Genomic DNA, 18,247 nt, shown 5'->3' on the forward strand with positions numbered 1-18,247 from the left:
CTCCCTCAGACACCCTGCTTCAATACCATAGTCCATTTGCAGTAGGGGTGCTTTGCACCTGAGAAAGTGTCCATCAGCAGATATATGCTGGAAGTCCGATGGTTTGTTCATGGGGTAGACAAGGGAAACAGGTGGATCCTCATAGCAACAGACACTTGAGTCAGAAGGAGTCTAAGAAGGAAACAAAACAGCACAAGCTGAGCACACACCCTGATACAATCACAATTATGCCCAACAAAACCTCTTTCACTTTTCTTGTAAGCATCACAATTTCCTTTAATAGCTTAACTTATCCTATGCTATTTAAAACCAGGAAAACATTGTGGATATATAATACAAGTTAAATACATGTATTATACTTTTACAGAGAATAACTCAAAGCTACTCTATAAAAGTTAAATGATACCTTAAACCTGAATACTAAGCAAGTACAAACTGCTAGACTTCATCAAGAGGCTTTATGACTATGCTAAGTAACTTATGCTAAGGCCGGCCCTGCAACAAAAATGAAAAGTAAAACTGTCAATAAAAACATTTTCTTTAAAATTAATTTCTTCACACTTTCTCTTTGAACAGTGTTGCTTTATTCTGCAAAGCTACTATATGTAATGTTTACAATTCTCCAAATATGATCTTAATAGAATCAGCCGTCTCATCTGATATAGACACTACTAGTTTACTAATTATTTTATGTAACCTAAATTCTCTCGCACTCCTGTATGAGGAAAGACTACAATCATAACATTATTAAAACTACACAATCTTTTAAAGGTAAACACATCTTTATGGTATGATAATTCCTTTCTCTGACAAACACCTGAAATTAAAAAACTCAAAGAGTAGATACCATACCAGTTAATAAAGGGAAAAATACATTTGCTTTCATAACACAGCTCCAATAAGAGCCATTGTAGGTAGAAAATATATCATCAATACCATTATAATTATACTACTTCCAAAACTCATATTTCTCTGTATAATTAATATAAATTTCTAGCTGAGACGTGTCCCCACTCTTTTATTTCAAGTAGTTTGACAATACAGTAAGGAATGATTACAATGGGAAATTCCTACAAAAACTTCCTATTCTCATACCTTTCTCCACTGTGAGACACATATATCCCTTCTTTGCTTAAATTTTAAGAGGTGGAATAGAAATATAGGGGAACCTTCTGTGTTCTACAATGGTGAAGGGTCTAGAATATTCTGAGATTTTGCAGCATTTTCTTTAAACTATACAGGTGCAAACATAGAATTACACTTATCTGGAAGGTTACTTAAACTAATAAACTACAATGATAGATTGTATGGTTGTTTATCTAGATGACATCTTAATTTACACAAATTCTTTACAAGATCATATCAAATACATCAGATGGGTCCTGTCTAGATTAAGAACGCACCAGCTTTACGCTAAACCTGAAACATGCTTGTTTCATACAGAAGACATATCCTTCCTTGGTTACCATATCAGTGCAAATGGAATCAAAATGGAAGACAATAAGGTTAAAGCAATAAAATACTAGCCCACTCCAACCTCGAGAAAAGACATACAACATTTCCTTGGATTCGCAAATTATTACGCAAATTCATTAAAAGATTTTTCTTCCATCTCTGTAAGAATATGTATAACCATAATGACGCCATTTTGTCTCTAGCAATACATTGTGTTTTAGACTCCATTTTAAGATGAGTTTATTATATTTCATTATAAGGTAGTTATGCTGTGAGAAAAATATGAAGCTGAACACGTAATCTCAATAATTTGTCTGATGGCCTTGCTATGCCCTGGCGATGCGCCTTGATACATGGTTATCTAAAACTGTTAGTTTCACAGTAAACTCCTTATTCCTCCTTATTTATATTATTTTTAATGAAGTTTTTTTGTCCTAAACATACTGGGGCCTAGTTATCAAGCCGTCAACCTCAAATACGCTGGAAATTCCGCAGCGTATTTGTGGCGAGGCTGATTCGCCTTAGTTATCAAAGGCTAGATCCCGGCAAAAGTTGAATTTTGTGACGTAAACTTCGATCCACCGGACTCAGTCCGACACAGATCGATTCTTACATCACTACAGATGTTCCGCACACAAGTGCGGCACAATCTGTCTACTTTTGCTAGTTATCAAAAAACTAGCAGGTACGCTCGGCACTTTTACGGCCCAGCGTACCTGGTTTTCAAACCGCCACCCTGGAGGTGGCGGATCCCATAGGAATCAATGGGAGTCTGACCATAGCGAAAGTACAAGTTCGCTGCTGACAGACATCCCATTGATTCCTATGGGAGCTGTCTACACCTAACACCCTAACATGTACCCCGAGTCTAAACACCACTAATCTGTCCCCCCCTACACCGCCGCAACTAAATAAAGTGTTTAACCCCTAAACCGCCGCTCCAGGAGCCCACCGCAAGCTACTCTATACATATTAACCCCTAAACCGCCACTCCCGGAGCCCACCACAAGCTACTCTATACATATTAACCCCTAAACCGCCGCTCCCGGAGCTCACCGCAACTATAATAAATGTCTTAACCCCTAAACCGCCGCTCCCGGAGCCCACCGCCACCTACATTATACCTAGTAACCCCTATCCTGCCCCCCCTATACCGCCGCCCACTATAATAAATTTATTAACCCCTATCCTGCCGATCCCGCACCTCGCCGCAACTAAATAAATAGTTTAACCCCTAAACCGCCGCTCCCGGACCCCCGCAACCTATATTAAATTTATTAACCCCTATCCTGCCCCCCCTACACCGTCGCCACCTATAATACATTTATTAACCCCTATCCTGCCCCCCACTACACCGCCGCCACTGTAAAAAAATTATTAACCCCTAAACCTAAGTCTAACACTAACCCTAACACCCCCCTAACTTAAATATTAATTAAATAAATCTAAATAATATTTTTATTATTAACTAAGTTAATCCTATTTAAAACTAAATACTTACCTGTAAAATAAACCCTAATATAGCTACAATATAAATAACAATTATATTGTAGCTATTTTAGGATTTATTTTTATTTTACAGGTAACTTTCAATTTATTTTAACTAAGTACAATAGCTATTAAATAGTTATTAACTATTTAATACCTTACCTAGCTAAAATAAAGAGAAATGTACCTGTAAACTAAAAACTAACCTAAGTTACAATTACACCTAACACTACACTATACTTTAATAAATTATTCCTATTTAAAACTAAATACTTACCTGTAAAATAAACCCTAAGATAGCTACAATATAATTAATAATTACATTGTAGCTATCTTAGGATTTATATTTATTTTACAGGTAACTTTGTATTTATTTTAGCTAGTTATAATAGTTATTAAAAAGTTATTAACTATTTCATAACTACCTAGCTAAAAGAAATACAAAATTACCTGTAAAATAAATCCTAACCTAAGTTACAATTAAACCTAACACTACACTATCATTAAATTAATTAAATAAATTAACTACAAATAACTACAATTAAATACAATTACATAAACTAACTAAAGTACAAAAAATAAAAAAAGCTGTTGCAAAAAATAAAAAAAATAAGTTACAAACATTTTAAAAATATTACAACAATTTTAAGCTACTTACACCTAATCTAAGCCCCCCTAATAAAATAACAACCCCCCCCCCAAAATAAAAAAATGCCCTACCCTATTCTAAATTAAAAAAGTTCAAAGCTCTTTTACCTTACCAGCCCTTAAAAGGACCTTTTGTGGGGCATGCCCCAAAGTATTCAGCTCTTTTGCCTGTAAAAGAAAAATACACCCCCCCCAACATTAAAAACCACCACCCACATACCCCTAATCTAACCCAAACCCCCTTAAAATAACCTAACACTAATCCCCTGAAGATCATCCTACCTTGAGTCGTCTTCACTCAGCCGAGCAGCGATGGAACCGAAGTGGACATCCAAGGCGGAAGAAGTTATACTCCAAGCGGCGTTGAAGAAATCTTCGATCCGGGCGATGTCATCTTCCAAGAGGCGCTGAAGAAGTCTTCTATCCGGGCGATGTCATCTTCCAAGCCGGGTCTTCAATCTTGATCCCGCCGACGCGGAACATCCTTCTTTACCGACGGACTACCGACGAATGAAGGCTCCTTTAAGGGACGTCATCCAAGATGGCGTCCCTTCAATTCCGATTGGCTGATAGGATTTTATCAGCCAATCGGAATTAAGGTAGGAAAAATCTGATTGGCTGATTGAATCAGCCAATCAGATTCAAGTTCAATCCGATTGGCTGATCCAATCAGCCAATCAGATTGAGCTTGCATTCTATTGGCTGTTCCGATCAGCCAATAGAATGCGAGCTCAATCTGATTGGCTGATTGGATCAGCCAATCGGATTGAACTTGAATCTGATTGGCTGATTCAATCAGCCAATCAGATTTTTCCTACCTTAATTCCGATTGGCTGATAGAATCCTATCAGCCATTCAGATTTGAAGGGACGCCATCTTGGATGACGTCCCTTAAAGGAGCCTTCATTCGTCAGTAGTCCGTCGGTAAAGAAGGATGTTCCGCGTCGGTGGGATGAAGATTGAAGACCCGGCTTGGAAGATGACATCGCCCGGATAGAAGACTTCTTCAGCGCCTCTTGGAAGATGACATCGCCCGGATCGAAGACTTCTTCAGCGCCGCTTGGAGGATCACTTCATCGGATGGAAGATTTCTTCAGCGCCGCTTGGAGGATAACTTCTTCCGCCTTGGATGTCCACTTCGGTTCCATCGCTGCTCGGCTGAGTGAAGACAACTCAAGGTAGGATGATCTTCAGGGGATTAGTGTTAGGTTATTTTAAGGGGGGTTTGGGTTAGATTAGGGGTATGTGGGTGGTGGGTTTTAATGTTGGGGGGGGTTGTATTTTTCTTTTACAGGCAAAAGAGCTGAATTCTTTGGGGCATGCCCCACAAAAGGTCCTTTTAAGGGCTGGTAAGGTAAAAGAGCTTTGAACTTTTTTAATTTAGAATAGGATAGGGCATTTTTTTATTTTGGGGGGGTTTGTTATTTTGTTAGGGGGCTTAGATTAAGTGTAAGTAGCTTAAAATTGTTGTAATATTTTTAAAATGTTTGTAACTTATTTTTTTTATTTTTTGTAACTTAGCTTTTTTATTTTTTGTACTTTAGTTAGTTTATGTAATTGTATTTAATTGTAGTTATTTGTAGTTAATTTATTTAATTAATTTAATGATAGTGTAGTGTTAGGTTTAATTGTAACTTAGGTTAGGATTTATTTTACAGGTAATTTTGTATTTCTTTTAGCTAGGTAGTTATTAAATAGTTAATAACTATTTAATAACTATTCTAACTAGCTAAAATAAATACAAAGTTACCTGTAAAATAAATATAAATCCTAAGATAGCTACAATGTAATTATTAATTATATTGTAGCTATCTTAGGGTTTATTTTACAGGTAAGTATTTAGTTTTAAATAGGAATAATTTATTAAAGTATAGTGCAGTGTTAGGTGTAATTGTAACTTAGGTTAGTTTTTAGTTTACAGGTACATTTCTCTTTATTTTAGCTAGGTAAGCTATTGTACTTAGTTAAAATAAATTGAAAGTTACCTGTAAAATAAAAATAAATCCTAAGATAGCTACAATATAATTATTATTTATATTGTAGCTATATTAGGGTTTATTTTAAAGGTAAGTATTTAGTTTTAAATAGGATTAACTTAGTTAATAATAATATTTAAGTTAGGGGGGTGTTAGGGTTAGTGTTAGACTTAGGTTTAGGGGTTAATAATTTTATTACAGTGGCGGCGGTGTAGTGGGGGGCAGGATAGGGGTTAATAAATTTATTATAGGTGGCAACGGTGTAGGGGGGGCAGGATAGGGGTTAATAAATTTAATATAGGTTGCGGCGGGTTCAGGGAGCGGCGGTTTAGGGGTTAAACTATTTATTTATTTGCGGTGAGGTGCGGGATCAGCAGGATAGGGGTTAATAACTTTATTATAGAGGGCGACGATATAGGGGGGGCAGGATAGGGGTTACTAGGTATAATGTAGGTGCAAGCGGTGTCCGGGAGCGGCGGTTTAGGGGTTAATACATTTTATAAGAGTTGCGGCAGGGTCTAGGAGGTTAATACATTTTATATTTAGTTGCGGGGGGCTCTGGGGGCGCCGGTATAGGTGGTAGAACAGTGTAGTTTAGTGTGAGTGCTTAGTGACAGGCTAGCAATAAAGCTGTCAAAAAGCCGAAGAGCAGCAAGATCGGATGAGTGATAACTCTCACAGTCCGCTGCTCATTGCCTCGTACTTCGTGCACAGCTTTTTGACAGCTTTTTTGATAACTTAGGCGAATTTTGGCAGGTCCGCGGCGGCGATGTGAGGCAAGCTTAGTCGGGCGTATTGGGCCGGCGAAGGCAGGAAAAGTAGACACGTTGATAACTAGGCCCCACTGTGTAAAATGGTGTGATTATGATTATATCATTGTTTAACCCCATATAATGTAACCATTGTCTATAAAAGTATGTTATGCCTTATAATAAACAGAACAGTGATTAGAATTTACTTGTTGCATGTTTAAATGCTGTTTTCCGAGATCTCGCCAAGTAACCCATTCAGTTCCAGGTGAAAGTGTAGAATACTGCTGTCAAGTGATACCCCTGGTTATAAGATAACACCTAACAATTCTGGTTTCAGAAGTGGGATTCACACAAGGGTAAATAGATAAGTGTTTTTATTCTGCTTTTCCGTCTGTGAATCTGAACCCAAAGTCTGGACGGCGTTAGTGATATGTAAAGGGTTAACGTCCCTTTATAAGGGGTTAAACTCCCCTGGACAGGTTTGAGTCCTTCCATTAAGCGTTGGGTTGCGTAGGTTTGAGTCTTAGTGCAAGTTATCGCAAAAATTATAGCATGAGTTAAAAGTATCACCTAATTTGTTTGCGAGTTAGAGTCTTGCATTTACGGAATTTAAGTATTTAACTTTAATGGTTTTAAAAGGTTAAAAGTCCCTTATATAAGCATACAGTATAGTTTAGTTTACATATCACTAGAGCTGAATGGTCACTTAATGCTTGTTGCTTAATTGCTCATTTCATTGCTAATCTTATTGTGTTGTGAATGTGGTTTAGTGATAAGTATTGTAGCTGTTTGTTACATACTGTGCACCTGGAGAAAAGTCCCTGACTCCCTGTACATAATGTTGTAATGTGACATGACAGGATGTGTCTTGAAAAATAGCTTGGTATGTGAAAACCCTTTCTTTTTGTTGTATAGTTTTTGCAGTAATGAAACAGAGATTCTGTGTATTTTATTTGTAAGAAGTGTTTGTCTATCTGATGTTTCACTGTGTCCCGTGTTGCGTATAAAAGGTTTACTCCCCACTAAATATCTGAGGATTTATTATCCTGTTTTAAAAACAATTTGTTTACATCTCAATTTGCTGGGAAATGGCCATTCTTAGCAAGTTCAGACTATTTTAGATACATTTTAAATTTGGTGGAGAGTTCATCTTGTCGTATTTCTAATGTCCCTGATATTTTTCAAATATATGTTTTCCTTAAAGAGATAGAATGTTAATGAAATGTGTTTCCTGTGTCTTTAAATGTTTGATGTATGTTAAAATTGCTGAATGTTGGGAATGAAATATTTATGGTATGCAAGTTGAGATGAGTGTGTATTTCTTACAATCCTGTAAAAGCTGACCTTGGCACTTTTTTTTAATTTGTATTTTCTGACTGGTAATTATTCTGGCCAGAGCTGTGTGTGTATCAGTGTTTCATAGCTAAGAATCTGTTTATGGCATATAACAAATATTGTTTTTGCAAGTGAACTAACTTTAAGGAGTTTGTAAGTGTGATGATGTGCGTGATTTTAGGTCTGGTAAATAAGAGCGTTTTTCTGGCAAGTGATTAATAGGTTGATTTAAGGATGTCCAAATTTTATGCAGGTTATGATACAGTAAACACGTAGAATTTTCTAAACATGGCTAGGTTATATATGTAATATACATATTATAAATGGTCAGCCTTTAAAGGGCTATACACTGTAAAATTGTTTTTATGTTGATGTATTTTCAATGATTTGTTACACCAGCTGTATAGTATAAAATGTAAGAGAAATTGCATTTTCAGTTTTATTGGTTTATATGAATTAGTTGCTTTTGTGCTTTTAAATCACAGCCTATTACAATGGGTTGAGTTTCAGGTAATAGCATATCTGATTGTCCTTATCTGATATTTGTCTGGAAAACTGGAGCTCAATGTTTAGACAGAGCAATGGAAAAGTATCATGTTATTACTTTACTATCCTGTACCCCACGGAGAGTGTAATATCTTCTTCTGGCTGTGTTTACTTAGGCTATTCAATAGATGTTTACTTAGGCTATTCAATAGATGAGACTCCAGTATACAAAATTTTACTCTAAGTGGGTATACCACATGCTGAATCAGCTCCATCAGGTGAGATTGGGAAAAATTTAAAGGGGAGAATTTTTTTTTGGTAAACTATCCTTTTAATATATTAGTGTAAATTATTATTAGTGTTCTTTTCAGAAATTTAATTTTGTTGTAAAAATTGTTATATTTAGTCATAGAGCTGCAAAAATGTTGAATATTAAATTATATATAAAAATTAAATCAAATAATTGTGTATTTATTAGAATCTTTATTATATTTAAGGGAAACTGAACCCAATTTTTTTTCTTTTGTGATTCAGATAGAGCGTGCAATTTTAAACAACTTTCTAATTTACTATTATTATCAAATTTTCTTTATTCTCTTGGTATCTTTATTTGAAATGCAAGAATGTAAATTTAGATGCCAGCCCATTTTTGGTTAACACACTGTGTTGTTCTTGCTGATTGGTGGTTAAATTCACCTACCAATAAACAAGTGCTGTCCATGGTCCTGAACCAAAAATATAGCTTAGATGCCTTCTTTTTCAAATATAGAAAGCAAAAGAACGAAGAAAAATTTATAATAGGAGTAAATTAGAAAGTTGCTTAAATTTGCATGCTCTATCTGAATCACAAAAGAAAAAATTTGGGTTCAGTGTCCCTTTAAAGTATAGCATAGCATGTAACGGCTACATGGCTGGTTACTGCAGCCAATAGACTGGATTTTAAAGCTTTTCCCAAATTATTTGTGACAAACATGATTCTTTAACAGTGGGTTTGCCCTATGCATGCAAACAGAAACCAAATAGCAGTAGCAATGCCTTTATTTTTTAACCTTTCCCAGAATATACTACTTAGGTGTTTGTGTGTTTTTGTTTATCTATTCATGGTTAGGGATTTTATTTGTAAATGTGCAACTAGAGTTTATTGATCCTCTAAAGGGATTGCATTATTAGCTAATCTCATAGTAGTGTGCAGGGTAAAATTCACAAAACCATAGCTAAAGGTTGTTATAGAATTTGAATTATTTGTAGTGTTTTGTTAGAATGTGGTATTTTCAGCACTGTGTTTCAGTGAGTGTAAGTATATGTGCTCGCTTTCAAGTTGATTGTGTTTGTTAAACGTTTGTGAGGACTGTTAATGTTTTGCGTAGTGGAGAGTTGTTTTTAAATGATTTCTTAGAGAATGTTTTTAATATTTTTATTTTTTAGAGATGTGTGTGGAAGGGAGCTGTATTAATGGAATACTGAATATTGAGGTGTATCTGATTTTGCCGGATTTTAAGGATACTACTACTTTTAGGAGTGCATGGATTGTCTTTTAGTTTGCTGTCATATTGTGTTTGCGTGACACATAGGCATCTACTTATCAAGCCGTCAACTTACTTGCATTCGACGGCACCAATATGCTTGCCTAAGTTCGCCTAACATCGCTGCTGCGGACCTGAATACGCTCTCCAAAGTTACCAAAAAGCTGTCAAAAAGCCACGCACCAAGTACGGGGCAATGAGCAGCGGACTGTTGTTAACTAACAGTCATCGATCTCGCTGCTCTTCGGCTATTTCACAGCTTTATTGGTACCCTGTCACTAAACACCGCCACTATACTAAACTGTTTACCCCTATCCCGCTGCTCACGGACCCCGCCGCAACTAAATAAAGTTATTAACCCCTAAACCGATGCTCCTCAGAGCCCACCGCCACTCTAATAAACGTATTAACCCCATATCCTGCCGCTCCCGGAGCCCACCGCCACCTACATTATACTTATTATCCCCTAATCTGCCCCCCTACACCGCCGCCACCTACATTATACTTATTAACCCCTAATCTGCCCCCTACATCGCCGCCACCTACATTATACTTATTAACCCCTAATCTGCTGCCCCTATACCGCCGCCACCTGCATTATACTTATTAACCCCTAATCTGCCCCCCCTACACCGCCGCCACCTACATAACACTTATTAACCCCTAATCTGCCATCCCCAAAGTCACCACCACTATATTAAATTTATTAACCCCTAAATCTAAGTCTTACCCTAACCCTAACACCCCCTAACTTAAATCTAATTTGAATAAATATAAATAAAATTACTATCATTAACTACATTATTCCTATTTAAAACTAAATACTTACCTATAAAATAAACCCTAAGATAGCTACAATATAACTAATAGTTACATTGTAGCTATCTTAGGGGTTATTTTTATTTTACAGGCAAGTTTGTATTTATTTTAACTAGGTACAATAGTTACTAAATAGTTATTAACTATTTAATAACTACCTAACTAAAATAAATACAAAAGTACCTGTAAAATAAAACCTAACCTAAGTTACAATAACACCTAACACTACACTATAATTAAATAAATTAACTACATTAAATACAATTAACTAAATTAAATTAAATTATCTAAAGTACAACCCCCCACTAAATTACAGAAAATAATAAACAAATTACAGAAATTTAAACTAATTACACCTAATCAAATAGCCCTATCAAAATAAAAAAGCCCCCCCCAAAATAAAAAAACCCTAGCCTAAACTAAACTACCAATAGCCCTTAACCCCTTAATGACCGGACCATTTTTCAATTTTCTTACCCTTAATGACAATGGCTATTTTTACATTTCTGCAGTGTTTGCGTTTAGCTGTAATTTTCCTCTTACTCGTTTACTGTACCCACACATATTATATACCGTTTTTCTCGTCATTAAATGGACTTTCTAAAGATACCATTATTTTCATCATATCTTATAATTTACTAAAAAAAAATGATAAAATATGAGAAAAAAATGGAAAAAAACACACTTTTTCTAACTTTGACCCCCAAAATCTGTTACACATCTACAACCACCAAAAAACACCCATGCTAAATAGTTTCTAAATTTTGTCCTGAGTTTAGAAATACCCAATGTTTACATGTTATTTGCTTTTTTTGCAATTTATGGGGCAATAAATACAAGTAGCACTTTGCTATTTCCAAACCATTATTTTTCAAAATGAGCGCTAGTTATTTTGGAACCCTGATATCTGTCAGGAACACCTGAATATCCCTTGACATGTATATATTTTGTTTTAGAAGACATCCCAAAGTATTGATCTAGGCCCATTTTGGTATATTTCATGCCACCATTTCACCGCCAAATGCGATAAAAAAAAAAAAAAAGTTCACTTTTTCACAAATTTTGTCACAAACTTTAGGTTTCCCACTGAAATTATTTACAAACAGCTTCTGTAATTATGGCACAAATGGTTGTAAATGCTTCTCTGGGATCCCCTTTGTTCAGAAATAACAGACTTATATGGCTTTGTGGTTGCTTTTTGGTAATTAGAAGGCCGCTAAATGCCGCTGCGCACCACACATGTTTTATGCCCAGGAGTGAAGGGGTTAATTAGGGAGCTTGTAGGGAGCTTGTAGGGTTAATTTTAGCTTTAGTGTAGTGTAGTAGACAACTCCAAGTATTTATCTAGGCCCATTTTGGTATATTTTATGCCACCATTTCACCGCCAAATGCGAGCAAATAAAAAAAAAAACTTTACATTTTTCACAATTTTAGGTTTCTCACTGAAATTATTTACAAACAGCTTGTGCTATTATGGCAGAAATTGTTGTAAAAGCTTCTCTGGGATCCCCTTTGTTCAGAAATAGCAGACTTATATGGCTTTGGCGTTGCTTTTTGGTAATTAGAAGGCCGCTAAATGCTGCTGCGCACCACACGTGAATTATGCCCAGCAGTGAAGGGGTTAAATTAGGTAGCTTGTAGGGAGCTTGCAGGGTTAATTTTAGAGATCAGCCTCCCACCTGACACATCCCACCCCCTGATCCCTCCCAAACAGCTCTCTTCCCTCCCCCACCCCACAATTGTTACCGCCATCTTAAGTACTGGCAGAAAGTCTGCCAGTACTAAATAAAAGAGTTTTTTTTTTTTTTTTAAATAAAAATTATAAAATATTTTAGTTGTGATGGACCCCTGCCTTAGCACCAACCTCCCTGATCCCCCCCTCCAGCTCTCTAACCCTCTCCCCTACCTAATTACCGCCATCTTGGGTACTGGCAGCTGTCTGCCAGTACCCAGTTTGGCCCAACTGGCCAAACTATTTAAATTTTATTTATAACTTTTATTTGTATTTTTTATACAAATTTATTTCTGTAGTGTAGCAGCCCCCCCACAATACCCCCACCCCCTCCCCCTCCCAGATCCTTTTATATGTAAAAAAAAAAAAAAATTTAACTTTTTTTTTTAACTTTTTTTTTTCCCCTTCCTTCATTGGTGTTAGTGTAGTAATGCGCGCACGTGCACGCGCATCCACGTGCACGCGCGCACCCGTGCGCGCACCCATGCACGTGCGCGCATCGTGCACGTGTGCACGCGCATCGTGCACACGCTCCCTCCTCCCACTGGGCAAAGGCACCATCGGCACCATCACTACCGGTGCAGAGAGGGCCACAGAGTGGCTCTCTCTGCATCGGAGGCTTGTAAAGGGGTATTGCAGGATGCCTCCATATCGAGGCATCACTGCAATACCCTCAGAGCTGCTGGAAGTGATTGTGATCACTTCCAGCACTCTGTTAGACAACTGACCTACCAGGTCCGTCCATTGTCATTAACTGCTTGTTAATGCATGACGTACCTGGTACGTCAGTTGTCATTAAGGGGTTAAAAGGGCCTTTTGCGGGGCATTGCCCTAAAGTAATCAGCTCTTTTACCTGAAACAAAAAATGCAAGCAACCCCCCAACAGTAAAACCCACCACCCACACAACCAACCCCCCCAAAAAAATACTAACTAAAAAAACCTAAACTCCCCATTGCCCTGAAAAGGGCATTTGGATGGGCATTGCCCTTAAAAGGGCAGTTAGCTCTTTTGCAGCCCAAACCCTAACCTAAAAATAAAACCCAAATAATACACCCTTAAAGAAACTTAACACTAACCCCCTGAAGATCACCTTACCAGGAGACGTCTTCATCCAAGCCGGGCAGAAGTGGTCCTCCAGACGGGCAGAAGTCTTCATCCAAGCTGGTAGGGACCATTAGTTATATGATATAAAAATCGAGGTTTCATTGTTATATGTTCCAGTCACCCGTGTTTTCTATATATTATTTTACATTTTATGTTCATGGTTTCAGAGGTGGTGCTATAACTCATGTCAACTGTTATTCTCCTGCTATTGAACTTGCTATATTTCATGACACTGGCTCTTATTTATATATAAACATAGCACTACTACTGGTTGGATATTGCGATAACAAATGCTACACTAGTACACCAATGTTTCAGCCCACGTTTACTTCCTATATGAGAAATGTATAAGTGTCTTTATTACTTCTGATCCGTGCCTGGACATATTTTCTGTTTTATTGTTATTACTCACTACCTCAATAAAAAATTATTAAAAAAAAAAAAAAAGAAGATGCCATCTGGAAGAAGACTTCTGCCCGTCTGGAGGACCACTTTGCCCCGGCTTGGATGAAGACTTCTGCCCATCTGGAGGACCACTTTGCCCCGGCTTGGATGAAGACTTCTCCTGGTATGGATGAAGAAGATGCCGTCTGGATGAAGACTTCTCCCGGTAAGGTGATCTTCAAGGGGTTAGTGTTAGGTTTTTTTAAGGGGGTATTGGGTGGGTTTTAGAGTATGGTTGGTTGTGTGGGTGGTGGGTTTTAATGTTGGGGGGGATTTGTAATTTTTTTTTACAGGTAAAAGAGCTGATTACTTTGGGGCAATGCCCTACAAAAGGCCCTTTTAAGGGCTATTTGTAATTTAGTGTAGGGTAGGGTTTTTTTTATTTTGAGGGGGCTTTTTTATTTTGTTAGGGGGATTAGATTAGGTGTGATTAGTTTAAAAATCTTGTAATTTATTTATTATTTTCTGTAATTTAGTGGGGGGTTTTTGTACTTTAGCTAATTTTATTTAATTGTATTTAATTGTATTTAATTTAGGGAATTCATTTAATTATAGTGTAGTGTTAGGTGTTAGTGTAACTTAAGTTAGGTTTTATTTTACAGGTACTTTTGTATTTATTTTAGCTAGGTAGTTTATTAAATAGTTAATAACTATTTAATAACTATTCTACCTAGTAAAATAAATACAAAGTTGCCTGTAAAATAAAAAATAAACCCTAAGCTAGCTACAATGTAACTATTAGTTATATTGTAGCTAGCTTAGGGTTTATTTTATAGGTAAGTATTTAGTTTTAAATAGGAATAATTTAGTTAATTATAGTAATTTTATTTAGATTTATTTAAATTATATTTATGTTAGGGGGGTTAGGGTTAGGCTTAGATTTAGGGGTTAATAACTTTAGTATAGTGGCGGCGACGTTGGGGGCGGCAGATTAGGGGTTAATAAATGTAGGTAGGTGTCAGTGATGTTAGGGACGGCAGATTAGGGGTTAATAATATTGAACTAATGTTTGTGAGGCGGGAGTGCGGTGGTTTAGGGGTTAACATATTTATTATAGTGGCATCGATGTCTGGTTCGGCAGATTAGGGGTTAAAATATTTCTTTTAGTGTTTGCGATGTGGGAGGGCCTCGGTTTAGGGGTTAATAGGTAGTTTATGGGTGTTAGTGTACTTTTTAGCACTTTAGTTAAGAGTTTTATGCTACGGCTTTGTACCATAAAACTCTTAACTACTGACTTTAAAATGCGGTACCAGTCTTGACAGGAGAGGGTGTACTGCTCACTTTTTGTCAGACTCGTAATACCGGCGCTATGCAAGTCCCATTGAAAAAGAGGATACGCAATTTATGTAAGTGGATTTGCGGTATTTCCAAGTCTGGCCAAAAAAGTGAGCGGTACACCTGTACCTGCAATACTCGTAATACCAGCAGCGTTAAAAAGCAGCGTTGGGACCGGCCAGCGCTGCTTTTTAAGCCTAACGCAAAACTCGTAAACTAGCCGAGTATTAGGTGATTTTAAAACATATCTTTTGCAAAGAGGTGCTTAATTACTGATATAAGCTGTATGATTAATGGACTTTTAAACGATAGCTAATTAGCTTTACGAGAAGCGCGCTAACAGTTACCCGTAAGTGATATCAGGTTTTTCACGGCTGTTTGTGATAACTTGAGCGCAATTAAAGTTAAGGTGCAAAATCACATGTAAAAATACAGTTACTCTCATAATAACATTATCTAATAACAATTTAAAAAATATTGCACAAAAAAGTTGTAGAGGCTCAATGGTATGAGATTTTAGGCAGGCAAATGGCTTTAACATAGATAAACATACATATACAGTACATGTCAAAAGATGTATATGTACAGTATGTGTGTATATATATTATACTGTATATATATAAATGTTTATATGTGTGTACTTATGTACAGTATGTGTGTATATATATTATACTGTATATATATAAATGTTTATATGTGTGTACTTATGTACAGTATGTGTGTATATATATTATACTGTATATATATAAATGTTTATATGTGTGTACTTATGTACAGTATGTGTGTATATATATTATACTGTATATATATAAATGTTTATATGTGTGTACTTATGTACAGTATATGTGTGTATATATATATTATACTGTATATATATAAATGTTTATATGTGTGTACTTATGTACAGTATGTGTGTATATATATAAATGTTTATATGTGTGTACTTATGTACAGTATGTGTGTATATATATAAATGTTTATATGTGTGTACTTATGTACAGTATGTGTGTATATATATATTATACTGTATATATATAAATGTTTATATGTGTGTACTTATGTACAGTATGTGTGTATATATATATATATTATACTGTATATATATAAATGTTTATATGTGTGTACTTATGTACAGTATGTGTGTGTATATATATATATTATACTGTATATATATAAATGTTTATATGTGTGTACTTATGTACAGTATGTGTGTGTATATATATTATGCTGTATATATATAAATGTTTATATGTGTGTACTTATGTACAGTATTTGTGTATATATATATTATACTGTATATATATAAATGTTTATATGTGTGTACTTATGTACAGTATGTGTGTATATATATTATACTGTATATATATATAAATGTTTATATGTGTGTACTTATTTACAGTATGTGTGTGTATATATAAATGTTTATATGTGTGTACTTATGTACAGTATGTGTGTATATATATTATACTGTATATATATAAATGTTTATATGTGTGTACTTATGTACAGTATGTGTGTATATATATTATACTGTATATATATAAATGTTTATATGTGTGTACTTATGTACAGTATGTGTGTATATATATATTATACTGTATATATATAAATGTTTATATGTGTGTACTTATGTACAGTATGTGTGTATATATATAAATGTTTATATGTGTGCACTTATGTACAGTATGTGTGTATATATATAAATGTTTATATGTGTGTACTTATGTACAGTATGTGTGTATATATATATTATACTGTATATATATAAATGTTTATATGTGTGTACTTATGTACAGTATGTGTGTATATATATAAATGTTTATATGTGTGTACTTATGTACAGTATGTGTGTATATATATATATATTATACTGTATATATATAAATGTTTATATGTGTGTACTTATGTACAGTATGTGTGTGTATATATATATTATACTGTATATATATAAATGTTTATATGTGTGTACTTATGTACAGTATGTGTGTATATATATAAATGTTTATATGTGTGTACTTATGTACAGTATGTGTGTATATATATAAATGTTTATATGTGTGTACTTATGTACAGTATGTGTGTATATATATATATTATACTGTATATATATAAATGTTTATATGTGTGTACTTATGTACAGTATGTGTGTATATATATATATTATACTGTATATATATAAATGTTTATATGTGTGTACTTATGTACAGTATGTGTGTGTATATATATATTATACTGTATATATATATAAATGTTTATATGTGTGTACTTATGTACAGTATGTGTGTGTATATATATTATACTGTATATATATAAATGTTTATATGTGTGTACTTATGTACAGTATTTGTGTGTGTATATATATTATACTGTATATATATATATAAATGTTTATATGTGTGTACTTATGTACAGTATGTGTGTGTATATATAAATGTTTATATGTGTGTACTTATGTACAGTATGTGTGTATATATATTATACTGTATATATATAAATGTTTATATGTGTGTACTTATGTACAGTATGTGTGTATATATATTATACTGTATATATATAAATGTTTATATGTGTGTACTTATGTACAGTATGTGTGTATATATATAAATGTTTATATGTGTGTACTTATGTACAGTATGTGTGTATATATATAAATGTTTATATGTGTGTACTTATGTACAGTATGTGTGTATATATATAAATGTTTATATGTGTGTACTTATGTACAGTATGTGTGTATATATATATATATTATACTGTATATATATAAATGTTTATATGTGTGTACTTATGTACAGTATGTGTGTGTATATATATATTATACTGTATATATATAAATGTTTATATGTGTGTACTTATGTACAGTATGTGTGTATATATATAAATGTTTATATGTGTGTACTTATGTACAGTATGTGTGTATATATATAAATGTTTATATGTGTGTACTTATGTACAGTATGTGTGTATATATATATATTATACTGTATATATATAAATGTTTATATGTGTGTACTTATGTACAGTATGTGTGTATATATATAAATGTTTATATGTGTGTACTTATGTACAGTATGTGTGTGTATATATATATTATACTGTATATATATAAATGTTTATATGTGTGTACTTATGTACAGTATGTGTGTGTATATATATATTATACTGTATATATATATAAATGTTTATATGTGTGTACTTATGTACAGTAT

Source organism: Bombina bombina, chromosome 8, assembly GCF_027579735.1.
Source record: "Bombina bombina isolate aBomBom1 chromosome 8, aBomBom1.pri, whole genome shotgun sequence".
In the NCBI taxonomy this organism is placed as follows: Eukaryota; Metazoa; Chordata; class Amphibia; order Anura; family Bombinatoridae; genus Bombina; species Bombina bombina.